This window comes from Papio anubis, chromosome 11 (genome assembly GCF_008728515.1).
Source record: "Papio anubis isolate 15944 chromosome 11, Panubis1.0, whole genome shotgun sequence".
Taxonomy (NCBI): domain Eukaryota; kingdom Metazoa; phylum Chordata; class Mammalia; order Primates; family Cercopithecidae; genus Papio; species Papio anubis.
The window spans coordinates 117,610,324-117,625,794 of record NC_044986.1 but is presented as its reverse complement, the minus strand read 5'-3'; the positions used below and the strand labels follow the sequence as shown (position 1 = coordinate 117,625,794).

At 39.8% G+C, this 15,471-nt stretch overlaps 1 long non-coding RNA gene across 4 annotated transcripts in view; it reads left to right on the top strand.

The window, feature by feature from the left end:
* Positions 1-15,471, top strand: part of LOC103887286 — a 35,697-nt gene that overhangs the window by 16,514 nt on the left and 3,712 nt on the right. For 2 of the 4 annotated variants that reach the window (XR_001906162.3, XR_001906163.3), the window contains 2 exons: positions 6,667-6,768; positions 8,651-9,341. This is a non-coding gene — a long non-coding RNA (uncharacterized LOC103887286). Of the gene's footprint in view, positions 1-6,666; positions 6,769-8,650; positions 9,342-10,399; positions 10,595-15,471 lie in introns of those variants that run through there. The other 2 variants (XR_651330.1, XR_001906164.3) reach the window with 2 other exon arrangements.

Below are 15,471 nucleotides of genomic sequence, written 5' to 3'. Positions count from 1 at the left end.
ACATTTATCAGCAGTCAATTAAGACTTTCCAGTCTTTTCCAAAGCCTTGTGATTGAAGACCCCTCAAATTACTACCTTTTTTTTTTTTTAATCAAATTTTAAAAAGTAAAGGCAGGATTTGTATCAGGACTTCTCCCTCTTCTGAGGTTGTCTCAGCAGGGGTTGTCTTAAGTGTCTGCTTTACTGTGTCAACCCTATACACTTATTTGTCAGAGATAAAGTAAATGGTATAGCCTGCAGTTCTGAACAGACACCTCACCAAAGATCTGCAGATGGCAAATAAGCATATAAAAGGCGGTCCATGTCATCTGTCCTCAGGGAAATGCAAATTAAAACAACCATGATAAACCACTACACACCTGTTAGAGATGCTAAAATCCAGAACACTGAGCCCTCATTCACTGCGTATGGAAATGTAAAGTGGTCCATTTGCAGCCACTTAGGAAGACAGTTTGGTGGTTTCTTACAAATCTACACATACTCTTAAATTTTTTTTTTTTTTTTAAGAGATGAGGTCTTGCTTTGTTGCCCAGGCTGGTCTCAAACTCCTGGGCTCAAGCGATCCTCCCACCTCAGCCTCCCAAAGCGCTGGGATTATAGGAATGAGCCACTATGACTGGCTAAAACCAAATATATCCTTACCATGGATCCAGCACTCATGCACCTTGGTATTTGTCCAAAGGAGTTGACAAATTAAGTCCACACAAAAACCTGCACACAGATGTTTACAGAAGTTTTATTCATAATTGCCAAAACTTGGAAGCAATCAAGATACCCTTCAGTAGATGAATGGGTAAGTAAATAGTGATCCATCCAGACAACAGGATATCATTCAGCGCTAACAAGAAATAAGCTATCAAGCCACCAAAAGACACTGAAAAACCTTAAGTGCATATTACTAAGTGAAAGAAATGCATCTGAAAAGGTTGCACTCTATGTGACATTTTGGGAAAGGCAAAACTATGGAGACAGTCAAAAGATCTGTGGTTGCCAGGGGTTGGGGAAGGAAGGGAGGAACAGGTGGAGCACAGGGCACTTTCAGGTAGTGAAACTCTTCTGTATGATACTACAGTGATGGACACATGCCATTGTACATTTGCCCAAACCTACAGAATGTATAACACGAAGAGAGAGCCCTCATGTGCACTGTGGACTCTGGATGATGACGGTATGTCAGTGTTGGTTCATCCATGTAACAAACAGACCACTCTAGTGGTAGATATTGATAACTGGGGAGACTGCGGGTGTAAGGGATCAGGGAGCATATGGGAAATCTCTGTGTCCTCTGTTTGTTGTGACCCCAAAACTGCTCTGAGTAAGGTCTATTTCAAAAAAAAAAATTTCCTCAGAAGCTTTTATGAATAGCTCAGAAGCTCTCTACTGTACAGGATAATTATTGCTGTTGATAAAAATTTCATTTAAGTTTGCAACTCTGCCAGGTTTCATTTTGGCAAATCAACGTTTTGCATCAGTAATGTGTATTTCTTTAGACTTCATTTACTGGTGTTACAATTTTGCAAAGATTTCCAGTAGAGCATTTATTTGATCACATATGCATACATACATATATGCATGTGTCCACATGTATGAATGCATGTGTCTGAATTTGTACATGTCTTTACAAACACATACATACATGTGTGCCCACTGTATTAGATCTCTGGTGGTCACTGACTATTTACATGCAAATTTTGTCTGTCTCAGTTGTGGTCAATGGTAGTAGCAAACAGAAATCAGGATGTGTGAATTAGGTTATGTGTAACCATTTGCCATTTGCACTGTAATTAATTTTATATTCCATGAATCAACAGTATGTAAAACACCCTCTCTCATTGTCCCTGGAATCTAGGGCTTCTGCTCTGTGACTCCTGGCGGTGGGACTTCAAATCTGTTAACAAACCAGAACAGGAAGTCCTGGCCAGGGCAATGGGGCAGATACTTGGGTACAGCAGCACTTAGACCAGTCCAGGCCACTTCCTGTGCAAGCCTGGGAACCGCATTCCATCACGTGCTTTGTCTACCTGCTCTCCTTCTCTGAAGTTAGGAGAAAGAGAGAGAGAGAGAGAGAGAATCAGCCTGCAGGAGAGGAATCCTCTGTAGACACATGCTCGGATGGTTCCCAACCTTCAGGAGTTCAGTGGCTGATTCATGCATGTATTTGGAGGTGCCTTATCTAATTATAACTACATGGCTGTAACTGTCTTCTTTCAGCCAGTGTGCCTATCCAAGTTTCCATCTCTGTATCTGCTCTAACAGATCTTTCTAAAATAACTTTCACCATCACATACAAATGTTCACTTTGAAACCTGATAATTAAGTCCACGGAGCACTAGCTGATGTATTCGCTATTTTCCAATTGGAGTTCTGTTCAAGATATCATTTCATAGCATTGCGGTTTGTTTTGATGGGAGAGTGGGAACATTTATTTGCTTTGTGAAGTGAGAGGAGGCACCTAAATGCAAGATACATCTGATAGTGGGGAACACGGGGGGAAGCGCTCCAATAACAGTTATAAATAGTAGTTGCTATTTATCGATCATCTACCATACATCAAACTCTATGCTGGGGGCTTTGCATACATTATCGTAATCATCCCAAAGACTGTATAAGGAGGGCTGTGTTGTTTCCACTATATGGATGAGGAAACCAGGACTCAATCCTTCTTGGCTATGAAACATATTTTTTGTTTTCTTTTTTTTTGAGACAGAGTCTCACTCTGTTGCCTAGGCTGGACTGCAGTGGCGCGATCTCGGCTCACTGCAACCTCTGCCTCCCAGGTTCAAGCTATTCTCCCCACTCAGCCTCCTGAGTAGCTGGGATTGCAGGTGCGCTCCAGCACTCCTGGCTAATTTTTGTATTTTTGGCAGAGATGGGGTTTCACCATGTTGGCCAGGCTGGTCTCGAACTCCTGACCTCGGATCATCCGCCCGCCTTGGCCTCCCAATGCGCTGGGATTACAGGCGTGTGCCACCGCGCCTGGCCCATATTTTTTTCAAAGGAGGCTTTAGACATAGAAAATTTGATACATGGATTCAGATTCTCAGAGTTTAATGTGGATTTTGGAAAATCATTCCTCGAGTCTGTTTTTCCCACAACTCTTTTGTATTTAGAATTTCTATTGGATCCGATTTTACAAATGTGCTGAATGCACCAAAATTTTACTAAACAATGTACCTTTATTGTTTTCAGTGGAGCATGGGATTAAGAGTGTGGATCTCTAGAATCCAACTTCCTGGCTTTCAATTCTGACCATGCCACTTCCCTGCTCTGTGAACTGGGACACAGCAACTAATTTCTCTGTGCTTTCATGGTCTGGTCTATAAAATAGGAAATTATGGCTAGCACGCTCCTCAATGAACTGTGATGAGGGTGAAACGAGTTCACGTGAGCCACGTTCTCAGAACTGTATTTGGTATATGGTAAGCAACATGTTAAGTAGGTTATTTTTACTTTAATTCACAGGTTTGGTTCCCCAGTTCCTTCCAAGCTACTGGAATGTCCCTCTTCCAAATGTAAATGTGAACAAGGGAAAATACATTCTTTAATACATGCCTTGTTGCATTTTGAATGTTCAGTTGCCATTGAGAACATATCCCTTCGTTATAAAAGGAAGTACTAAAGAAAAAGAGCCTGTGGTCCTAAAGGGCCCCCCAATCTTAGACAGCTGATTAGCTGGATTATCTCATCAAGGTTGTGAGAGGAGTGGAAACAACAGGAGCTTCCAGGGCCATTTCATTGCTTTTGTTAAATACGATGAAAATTGACCAACTAGTAGCCCATGGCAATAGGTTAGTCAAACTGAGACTTGACTAAGAGGCTGATCATAATAATGTAAGGAGAAAAATGAGCAAGACATTTGAATGGCAAGGTTGTGTGGGTGGCAGGCTTGTTGTTGAGGTAACTGATGTTATAACTTTATTGCAAGCTTATTTCAGTCAAGTGAAATATCTCCATGACAAGCCAAGACAGAGCTCTGCAACAATAGACGCTTACTGTTCTGTTCGTTCATTCTTTCTCTTTCATTCTTTCTCTCTCCCCTTCTTTCCTTCTCTCTTTCTTTCTCTCTTTCTTTCTCTCTTTCTTTCTCTCTTTCTCTCTTTCTCTCTTTCTTTCTTTTTCTTTCTTTCTTTCCTTCTTTCTTTCTCTCTCTCTCTTTCTTTCTTTTCTCTTTTTCTCCTTCTTTCTCTTTTTCCTTCCTTCCTTCCTCTCTTTATCTCTCTTTCCATTTCTCCCTCTTCTCTCCCTTCTTACCTCCCCCTTCTTCCCATTCCTTCCTCCTTCACTTCTTCATTTCCTCAACTCCTCTTTTGAATTTTGGATAATCAGCTCTTCTATTTTCTTAAAATAAATAGCCATCGAAACAACTTTGGTAACACAGGCATTATAGGCAGCGACAAATGTGTAGGTGTTCATCTGCCACAAAGGTTAAAGAGCTTTAACTTTTCAATTGTCAGCTTGAACCCGATAATTCCTGTCAGCCCTGAATTGTGAAAAATGTATGGTAGATAAATTGTCTAAATGCATTAACTCAATGTAAGTAACACGTAGAGAATAGTGGAGAAAGTTTGGGCTAAAATGGCTGCACATAACAAAGAAACATTAAAAAAATGACAAGTTGAATGTAGTCTCCACTTCTTCATTAACTTTGTTTTGATGAATCTGTACCGACTTGTTAGAATTACCATTGCTGTAATATTGGAATGGTATAGTAAGAAAAACAGAGTGTAATTATTCAGTGCACTCAGAGACTTCTGAGACATCTCGCTTCATTTTTTTCTATAGAAGTCAGCAAATTCAGCATCGAACATTCTGACAGGGAAGAAATAAATCAAACCAAACAAAATTTAAAAACCTAACACAAGAAAATATCTTTTAATGTTTGTTTCTGTTGCCCTTTCCTCTATGATGATCTCACCTCTCAGGTTTTCCTCAGTTAGAAAGTATTTTAAATGAATTAAGGAGAGTCACAAACGAGATGTCAGAGCAAATTCTTACATCAGAAGTAATTATTTACCCACCTCCAAACTCCCTCAGATGTTGAACTGTTCAAAATCTGATTTATTTCTATCCTAGTCATCTTAGGAACTTGCGATCTTACTTTCTGAGCAATCACATAGAATGTATTTATTGCTTTAGTTATTACTTAAGACACATAACCCTCGCATGTCAGGGTTTTTTTTTTTTTGCTTTTGGGGCAAAGACTTTCTCATGTGTAAATCTTATTTACTTGTGAGATGAGCAGTCTGGACTGTATCTTATGCTGATGTTTCTCCTTGCAACAGTCTCCTACATATCATAACAGGCTTCTCAATAGGTCTCTGTACGCCTTGACCTCTTTCTCACGTGCGTCTGTGCCCAGCAACATCAGGACAGCTTCCCATTGGCAGGGGCTGAGTGGTTGCCAGTAACTATACTTTTTTTCTGTCAACAAAAGGAGGAGGCAGTGCCGGCCCCGTTTGGGATTCAGCCCTCCTCTTGTGCTAATAATGTGATGTGTCATAAACTGGGCTATTCACACATTCACACAAGGAGCAACCGTAGGTTTGTTTTTCTTGGGAACCCAGGAGAAGTGACACTCTTGTCTGTAAATTCTCACCGAGTTACACATGACCTTGTTCACACCAGGACATGGTAGGGCTGAGGCTAGAAAGATGAGAAGAGAAGAAGAAGATTCTTGGATTGTGGTCTGGTCTCTCTTCCCTCTCTCCCACAGCCAAATCCCAGCAAAGGAGAAAGAGGCAGGCATAGCTCGAGGGTGAACATTTATGTTCACAATGAATGAGGCTCTCGGGAGGTCTAAAAATGTAACCCTCTGTCTAGAGAGAGGGGGAAACATTGGAGCGGCAGCTATGTCTTCTTTTATTCCCCGTTTGGAAACAGAGTTCAATCAATGCAATTGACTTCCACCCATGAATATCATATGTGCATTTTTCCAGGCTCTTAATTTTAAAGCCAGTGTTTGGAAATGTTCAGTGATGACATACAGGTGACATAGAAGCCAACGGCCAAGGTTGAATTTATCCCCGAGTTTTCAGGTCACCTGCTCACCGTTCCAAGTATCTGATTCCAAAGCAAATAGATCTGATTCCAAAGTGAAATATCGTATAGCTCTTAGGATCTCCTTTGGGGCATTTAAGCTAAGTCAAAGGACAAGAAATGATCTACTGCATGGGCTACCACTGCAGTCAAAGTCACTAAAATTTCTGGAGATGAAAATTTTATTTCATTTCTTTTGCATTAAATCATTCATAATGGGCCGGGTGCAGTGGTTCACGCCTGTAATCCCAGCACTTTGGGAGGCCGAGACGGGCGGATCACGAGGTCACGAGATCGAGACCATCCTGGCTAAAGTGGTGAAACCCCATCTCTACTAAAAATTCAAAAAATTAGCCAGGTGTGGTGGCGGGCACCTGTAGTCCCAGCTACTCTGAGGCAGGAGGATGACGCGAACCCGGAGGCTGAGATTGCAGTGAGCAGAGATCGCGCCACTGTACTCCAACCTGGGTGACAGAGCGAGACAACATCTCAAAAAAAAAAAAAAAAAAAAAAAAAAAAACTCATTCATAATGGCTTTTCCCTTGTGAAGTTTTATGAAAACGACAACTATTTATTCGGATATGCAGATAAAACTCTAGTAATTTCTATTCTCTGCATAATCGTTACTAGGTCTTTCTGTGATACCGATCAGCTTCATTCATCTGAAAATACCTGACAGCTGCTGTGACCAGAGTCAGCTCCCTGGGCCTCGGTTTCTCCATTTGGAAGAAGGTGATGTGAAACTATTGATTTATTAAATATTACTATCTTTTTTATTCATAAAAGTAGAGAATTACTATGAGGAGTGCTAGTAACAATGTATTCAGAAGACTTCCCCGGGCAAAATATCTAGAATATTAATTCCATATTGAGAGAAAAATCTATTCATCTACACCCCACTACTTCCACTTTATGCCTATTTGGTAGAGATGGGGAATGAGAAGCTACATTTGACTTATGAGACCTATTAGTTTAGAGAAACTTGTATTACGTGAAATTTTTATGAACCGACCTCCTCCTTGTACTGATGCTGTTTTTTAAACTTGTTTATTATGGAAACTAGTGGATAGAAGGCCTGGATGATTTCATGTTCTCTATAATAAATCAGAGTTATTAATCACCATGGTGTGTGGTGTAGTTGGTTGCAGTTTTCTCAATCAAAAAGTGAAACAAAGTAATTTTTATATGCTATTTTTAGGCATTTTTGGCTCTATAATGAATATTATTTTCAATATAAAACAGTAATTCAGAAAACAAAGCACTGTATTTTTGTGACTCTGGGCTATTTCATCTCCCTCAAAGCAACCTATGTTATAAGCTCTTATCGTTAGAAGTTGCGTTCTTGCAAGGCTATTCTACAAGAATGCACACTTTGCTTAGACTCAAATCCATATGACATATTCAATTCATTATGTTGGGATTGATACTAAAAAATGTCAAATAGTTATTGGATAATTACATATCATTAGAAGATAATGCTTTTCCTTTAGCTTAACATTATTTAACAATTTTTTGACTGCTATGTTTGAAGTTCTTCAGTTACAATTTTTAACCTAGATACTCCTCTAAAGCTTTTGAGATGGCTTTTAAAAATGTTTGTGAACCAGGTACGGTGGCTCACACCTGTAATCCCAGCACTTTGGGAGGCTGAGGCAGGTGGATCATTTGAGGTCAGGAGTTTGAGAGCAGCCTGGCCAACATGGTGAAATATTGTCTCTACTAAAAATACAAAAATTAACCAGGCCTGGTGGCACACACCTGTAGTCCCTGCTACTCGGGAGACTGACCCAGGAGAATCAACTGAGTTGGGCAAAAATAATGTTTAAAATAAAGAATGAAACACTCTACACAAATGCCATAACATTGGAAGAAAATTCATCTTTCCTTTTGGTCCTTGCAGAACTGTGTGTTTTTAGGAGCATATTGTCAATCTGCAGTATTAGGAACTATGAGACCGTGCAACGCTGATTCTCCTTACAGTTGCTATTGATGAAACAATTCCAGACTGGTTGTTAAAATGACCAAATTCGCTCTTTCACTTGCCTCATGGTCCAGGTGCTTGGCAGAAATAGACCCAATGACCATTTTTAATTTCAGTTGCTAGTACTCCTACTTCGTTTATTATTGATAATATGGACACTGTCTGGGAGTGTTTTCAGAATTTTCAATCACTTGTAAAATTCTGGATTATGGTGGCTACAGGTGAAAATGGCTATATCTACATAGGTGACTTAGTGAATATGGAACTGTTGTTCTCGATGCTCCAGCCCTTCATTAGGAAATCATGGACAAGCTTGTTTTTCTTGCCTGGGTTTACCACAGCCAAGCCCACGTGGCTGGAGATGAAACTGCCTTCTTTAAAGCACACCAAAAAAGTTTACTGTATGTTTTCTCCTCAATTTTCACAATTTTATTGGTCTTTAATAAGCATTTTCTCAAGAGCTTGGCAGTTTCCAAATGTTTTAAAATCATTTTTTACTAGCGGCTTCCACGACACACCTGTGGAGTGGGTCTGTGCTCTCAGTCATGTTTTTATGAGACGTGTACAAGCAGAAACGCAAAGAGGAGAGACAGAATCCCACTTTTAAGCTCAGTGCCTTACTTTAACCCACAGGGAGAAAAGGGAGGACTTGCCTGCTCCTTCATGTTTGATGTGCTATGAGCAGCTTCAGTGATGTGGTTTCAACAGGCAGGTGCTTTCATTTCATTCTGTTTCTATTAAAAAACCTCCTCAGAAATGCAATTTATGGCAAATTTGGGAAAGTCGATTCTCCAACTCATAAGGATGAATGTATTGCTTAAAACCTAAGCTAAACAACACCAAACTTTAAAAAACTACCATGTAATTCTGGTTGTAGGGAATAAATCCCACAATATGATTTTTCAGTATGGATAGGTGACAAATTAACGTAATGGTATAATGACTTGTGTACATCTATCCTTTACACGAAAGGTGTTTAATTTACTGAAATACAAGCTCATGATTAAGATCTAAGAATTTTCTTTAATAACTTTCTGATTCTTCAGCCCCCTTCCAATAAGCAATCCTTTACGTTTGGCCTATTTAAACTCTCACAAAAACTATTCATCGCAATTCTATGTGAGTTCTGAATATTTCTTTATTTAACCATCTCCAACTTAAAATTTTCTTTAGTCACAATTGCATCATTTATTGGGCATTTGAAAACATGAGTTTAAAGACCTAATAACCCCTTCATTCCCCTCTTTCTTTTACGACACTTCAGATACGTAGTTGTTAGGAAGCAGAGTTATTAACTCTAAATTAGTTTTTTAAAAAAACCTAAATAAGTAGCTCTTCTAGTAAAATTTATAAGTTTGTAGAAAGCACGGATAGTCTGTCTTCTCCAATAAATATTTGAATTAAGTGATAGCAGTTTTTTGCTCATTAAAAAATGTTTTCAATAAGAAGCAATGTTTTGATAAATGGAGGAAAAAATTCAAATTACATAAAGCTTTGTAAAATTGTTTTCATTATCATATACATTTATTTTTAGAAGTCTGACTTTGTTATAGAATTATGTTATTTTTGTGATGTTAAAAGTTGAATTTATTTCTGCCTTAGTTAAACTAAATTTAAAACTGCTTTTTATGATTTGCTGTTTATGTAGAAGGTTAGAAAACAAACAGTCCAGCAAATGAGAGTTCAATGTCAATAAAAAATCTCTAATATGTATAATTAATAAATATTGAAAATATTTTTATTGTTAATAACTTGTTAATTGAGAAAATCAATTTTCTTTATTAGAGCAAAAATAAAAATTCATATTTAGAAAAATTTCATTTCTCTTTTCCTATTCATCTAGTCCATAGATCAAAAGCAATCAAAACATGTATTTTGGGGAAATATACAATTATGTGTGTGAATTTTGCTTTTATATAAAGGTAAAATGTAGGACAAAATAGGTTAAAGGAATTTTTGAATTTTTAAATGCAACTACACATATTATTAATATGTATTAGTGTATCTTACTTTGTGTCAATAATATTTTTACTTACTTCACACGTCATGAAGATTTTATATTTATCTCAAATAATGAATTTCAGAATGATACAATAAAAGTTGACCTACATTTTAGAAATTATTTTACTGAATAACTTTTGATGGTGATATTGTAAGATAAGATAATTCCAGGGAAACACCAATAAACTAAACTTTCTTAAGAGGAAGTTGGTGAGGCTTTAATAAATTAAATAGAGGCAAATTCATTCCACGATATCTTTTAGAACAAGTATACTGCACTGAGATTAATTGTTCTCTTTTGTCTGCCTCTCTTTTAATTAATTTTAATTATCATCATCATCATTCAAAATTTGACATTCCTAATACATTGTCTTTCCACAGAACTTTCCTTGTACATCAAAGGATGGGTTGAGGGTGCTGTCGACCAATTCTATTCCTCCGATCTCTTCAAACGCAGAGTCTCCCAGGCTCTGACAGTTTTGGCACATGCATAAGGACTGGCTACTTTGCATTTTTTTTAATATGGCAGAAAATTCGAACTAATATTTTGACAATAAACACTGAAATGAGGGGCAATATTTCTTTAGATTTCATTGAATGGAAAAAGAATGAGAGAAAGGAAAATGGAAGTAATCTTCGACCTTGTAGAAAATGGGTGAGTTCCCTGGAACTAGGATCAGCTTTTACAACATCCTCCTCAGCCCTTCCTTGTACAGTGTAGGATTTTGGCTTTAAGGTAGAGATTTCTCTCAATATCACAGGATCTAATCGTTCAATGCATCATTCAAGAATGACAACAATAAAGATATAATTAGCCGTCATTGTAGTCAAGTTTACTACATTTCCCAGTAGGAAGCACATCTGTGTTTTTAGTCCCTGTGAAACTGAGGTCCAGTCTATAAGGGTGGATTGCACGCAGATCTTCCAGACGAGTGATTATTTTCTAGGGCAAAGGGATGGATCTTGCAGAGTTAGTTTTCCTGCAGTAATAAGCCTCATGGGATAAATCCAAACGCGCTAACCCTGTATCTAAGGAACCCGGAATGGTGAGTGTAACTGAGACCCATCTGGTAGCCGTGATTCAACACACACCTTAGCGGCACTACCCCAAAAAGAAACACGTTGAACCCTTCCAAAAACTCATTCTCAAGGCATGCACATGCAAACAAAGAGAACCCCAACACTCACAGTTCATTTGAATTCACAAGGGAAAATTTTCGGGATGATTGTTGCTTTGACGTTGTCTTACTGTTGCAGAAGGAAGTCAAACCTGTTTTTAATTGCAAAACCAAATGGTTTATGCATGGGCTCTGCATGCTTGTGTGAACATGTTGCTTTTATAACCCCCTCCCCGCTCCACGAACACGAGACTAGGCTTGCCAGCATTGTGTTTGAGCGTGGTCACATTTAAAATGAAGAGCCTTGCAGGGGTTTTTGAAGGTGAGTGGGTGGGGGGGGGATGTCAATCTGTCAGAGATGTCACCATAAGTGGATCTATCTGCCTATGTGCTACCACTTGCTAATTATGGATTTGGGTGATAATTGTCATACGCTTTGCCACAAAATGCGCAGTAAAATGCATTTTCTGGGGGTAGAGGGTGATGCTAGGCTCTACGGGCTTGTAATCTACAGATTGAAAGGCTGTGCTGTAGGATTGTCCCACTGTTTAATGTTCCAATGAATACACATATTGTTGTGTGTGTCGGGTTGCTTTAGGCAACATTGCTGGCATTCCATTTTAGGAACGATGTGTGTACGCAGAACCGAGTCTGCAGAGAAATTTCTCTTCATATGGCCATAAAGGGCCTTCAGGAATACTGTCTCCTTATGAGTACTGTCCTGGAGAGGACTAAGAAAGAAGATCAAATAAATGGCTGATGAAATAAGGAGCTTCCTTGTGTTTGTAAGTAGCAGGCCAATCACATCAAAGCTCAATCTTGGAAAAACTTTGAGATGGGTCTTAAATATTTGTTGTTCCAAAGATTACTTACAGATAAGGAAGAGAAAAGCCAGAGAAAAAGGCCAGTGATGTATGAAGGAAATCTATGCTTTTTTGCAAAGCATCTACAATAAAAGGCATAACCTAAATATAGTTTCTGCTTCTGCGTTCAGTCCTTGAAGCTATTGCCACCACCAGCCACTGGTTGATTTTTGAACTGTCATTATCACTTCATCTCTACCCAACCTCTGATCACTCTTCCCTCATCTGTTCTCATCTGCACATGTATGCATACACACACATGCGTACACACACATGAACACACACACATGCACACACACATGCATACACACACATGCATACCCACACAAGCACACACGCATGCATACACACATGCACGCACACACGCACACACATGCGTGCACATACATGCATACACACACATGTATGCACACATGCACATACACATGCATACACACATGCATACACACATGCATACACACATGCATACACACACATGCACACATACAAACGGCGCTTAGTTTGGTAACATAAGTCCCAGTGTTGAGTTTAACAAGTCCACCCTCTAGTTGGTCAATAAAATTGGTGTCTTGTTCTGATACTACATGAAAGACTGTGAGTTGAGTTTTCTTATGGGCAGGGACGATGCCTTGCTTATCCTTCTGCTCTCAAAGTTGGTGTCCACTAAATACTGAGGAAGAAAGGATCCCTCCTAAAAATGCCCTTCTGAAAACTATTATTTTCTACTAAGAGAAGGTGAGTGCCTGGAGATCAGGGTCTCACTGGACGCTGATGTTTATTAGTCCTTGATGCAATTAAGTAAGTGGCTTTTGGCCTGATCTATAAAAAGGAAACCTTCCCTAAAGGAGGTGAAATCTCTACCTGTGAGTGACCTGTGCTCAGATTCAGACCACAGAGTCTAAGCAAATACTCTGGACATTCTCTACTGATATATGCACAGTTAGCAGGATTCACTGGCCAAGGGTTAGTAGTGACTATTTTGTTCAACTCCAAAAGTATAGGAGTTGAACATGTGCTCTCAAAGCTGGCACTTAATAGATGTTCCTGGGTCACCTATCCCTTTGCCCCCTTTGCCCACTGCCTGCCCTTGTGCATAGATTGTCTTAGGGATGGATAAACACAGTCATGTGCAAACTCTTGCTTATGCTTTCCTTCTAACCTGGAACACCTACCCCTTACTTCTCATAAAAGACCAGTGGTATTTATTTATTTCAGGGTCCAGCTCATCCATGGACTCTTCTCAATCCGAGAAGCAGGGTGCATCATAATAGTGCTTTGACCCACTGATTTCCTTGGCTCAGGTTCAGGAGCTGGCGTTTGACAACCTTCTCTGGTCTTTGTTGCTTCTAATCTACTCATTCAGAGGATGTAACACCAATGTAGAACCTAAATATATTAACCTCCCCAAAGACAGGGATAACAATGATAAAGTCAGTTATGTACTATGAATCAACAAACTGTATGGAAGATGTTACAAAAATGACATGCATATTTCACATCAAGGGTACTATTATTACACATATTTAATAAAATGAAGGCATTAAAGCTCAGATACCTTGAATGGTTTGGCTGGAGGCATTTGTTAGAAGCCAAACTGGGACTCCGATTCAGGTCTGTAAAACTTGACGCTGTCATTTATATGCTGCATTTCCCTTTGATATAGGTGGCATCATAGAAGAAGAACACTATGAGAAGGAAGAAGAGGCTTGTCAGTTGCCAGGGCATGTCAGGTAGAATTAGATTATTTGCCCTTGTGCATAGTCCAATGGGATAATGAAAAGACAACCGAAGAGTTCTATCTTCTACAATTAGGGACTAGAGGAAAAAGGATTTTATTTATAGTACACGTGTAAGGAGGTGTGTGAAGGGTGGGAGGAGGTGGGCACTGGGAGGATGAGATGTCATTTAGTCTGTGAGTGACTGTCATCTGCAGAGGCCTGTGTTCAGAGTCTGGACATAAGATGAAGGATGCAGCTCCTTGTCTTCATCATCCAAGAGCTACTTAATAGTCCAGTGAGGAAGAGAAAATGTAGGAACAAAGCCAGATGGAATAAAGAGTGCTTTTTAGTGAAGCTCACCGAGATCTTGGCGAACACAGAGGAAGTGGACTTAGCCCAGCCAAGGTGAGGGATGTCTAGGGAATGAGGTAACAGGTGTGATAGATCCGAGGCTCTAGCACGGTGGGAATATAAGTGGCCTGGCTTCCCAAACACAAGTCCCCTGTGCCAAGCAGTGACCCAGGACACGTGGGAATAAACTCCAACAAGAAAGGGGTACCTCAGAAACACATTGCTCATAGGCACATAGAATGTGCCAACCAGGGATGGCCACATGATTTGGAGACCCAGAGCAAAATAAATATGCAGGGCCTCTTGTTCAAAAAGGCAGGAGAAAAGTGCTGTGAAAGGCATTATAAGACAAAGCTTTTTGGGAGGCCAAGGCAAGCGAATCACAAGGTCAGGCAATCAAGAGAATCCTGGCCAACATGGTGAAACCCTGTCTCTACTAAAAATACAAAAAAAAAACCTAACTGGGCGTGGTGACAGGTGCCTGTAGTCGCGGCTACTCAGGAGGCTGAGGCAGGAGAATGGCAGGAACCCGGGAAGCGGATCTTGCAGTGAGCCAAGGTCGCGCCCCTGCACTCCAGTCTGGGCGACACAGCAAGACTCCATGTGAAAAAAGAGACAAAGGTTTTTCTTTCCTTCCAGGAACTCACCCTGTCTCGAGAGTCATGGTATTTTCTATTTGCATTTGCTGTTTGATACCATTCTTGGTAAAGAAAATTTAAAAATGTTGATTATCAGTATGGATTTCACCACTCATTTTTATATTGTACAATACTAGTTTTCCTTGAAATTGTAAGAGCATTTAACTAGTATGCAAAACGACTGAAATTACACAATGCCTGTTTTGCAGCTCGTGTATGCATATGCAGTTATTGTTACCAGAACAGAGGAAGCACTGCACAGAACTAACTGATCATTTTCTTTTTTTTTTTTTTTTCACTCTGTCGCCCAGGCTGGAGTGCGGTGGCGCCATCTTGGCTCACTGCAACCTCCCCTTCCCGGGTTCAAGTGATTCTCCTGCCTCAGCTTCCCGAGAAGCTGAGACTACAGGCACATGCCACAACACCTGGCTAATTTTTGTATTTTTGGTAGAGATGGAGTTTCACCATGTTGGCCAGGATGGTCTCTATCTCCTGACTTCGTGATCCACCCACCTTGGCCTCCCAAAGTGCTGGGATTTCAATTTCACTTCTTGATAACATGCACCTTCTAACAACACAACCCACTGATCTTGTGCTCTCGAGTCTCTCTGAATTCCTACACACCGTGGGTCATGGGGCATCACAGATGTTCAACGTGAATAAGGCGACAAGGAACAGAGGAAACATGCATTCTGTGTATTTTTGCTGCTTATGCCTATTCCTCATTGTCTCATTGGATGTGATTTATAAAACATTAGAAAAAGA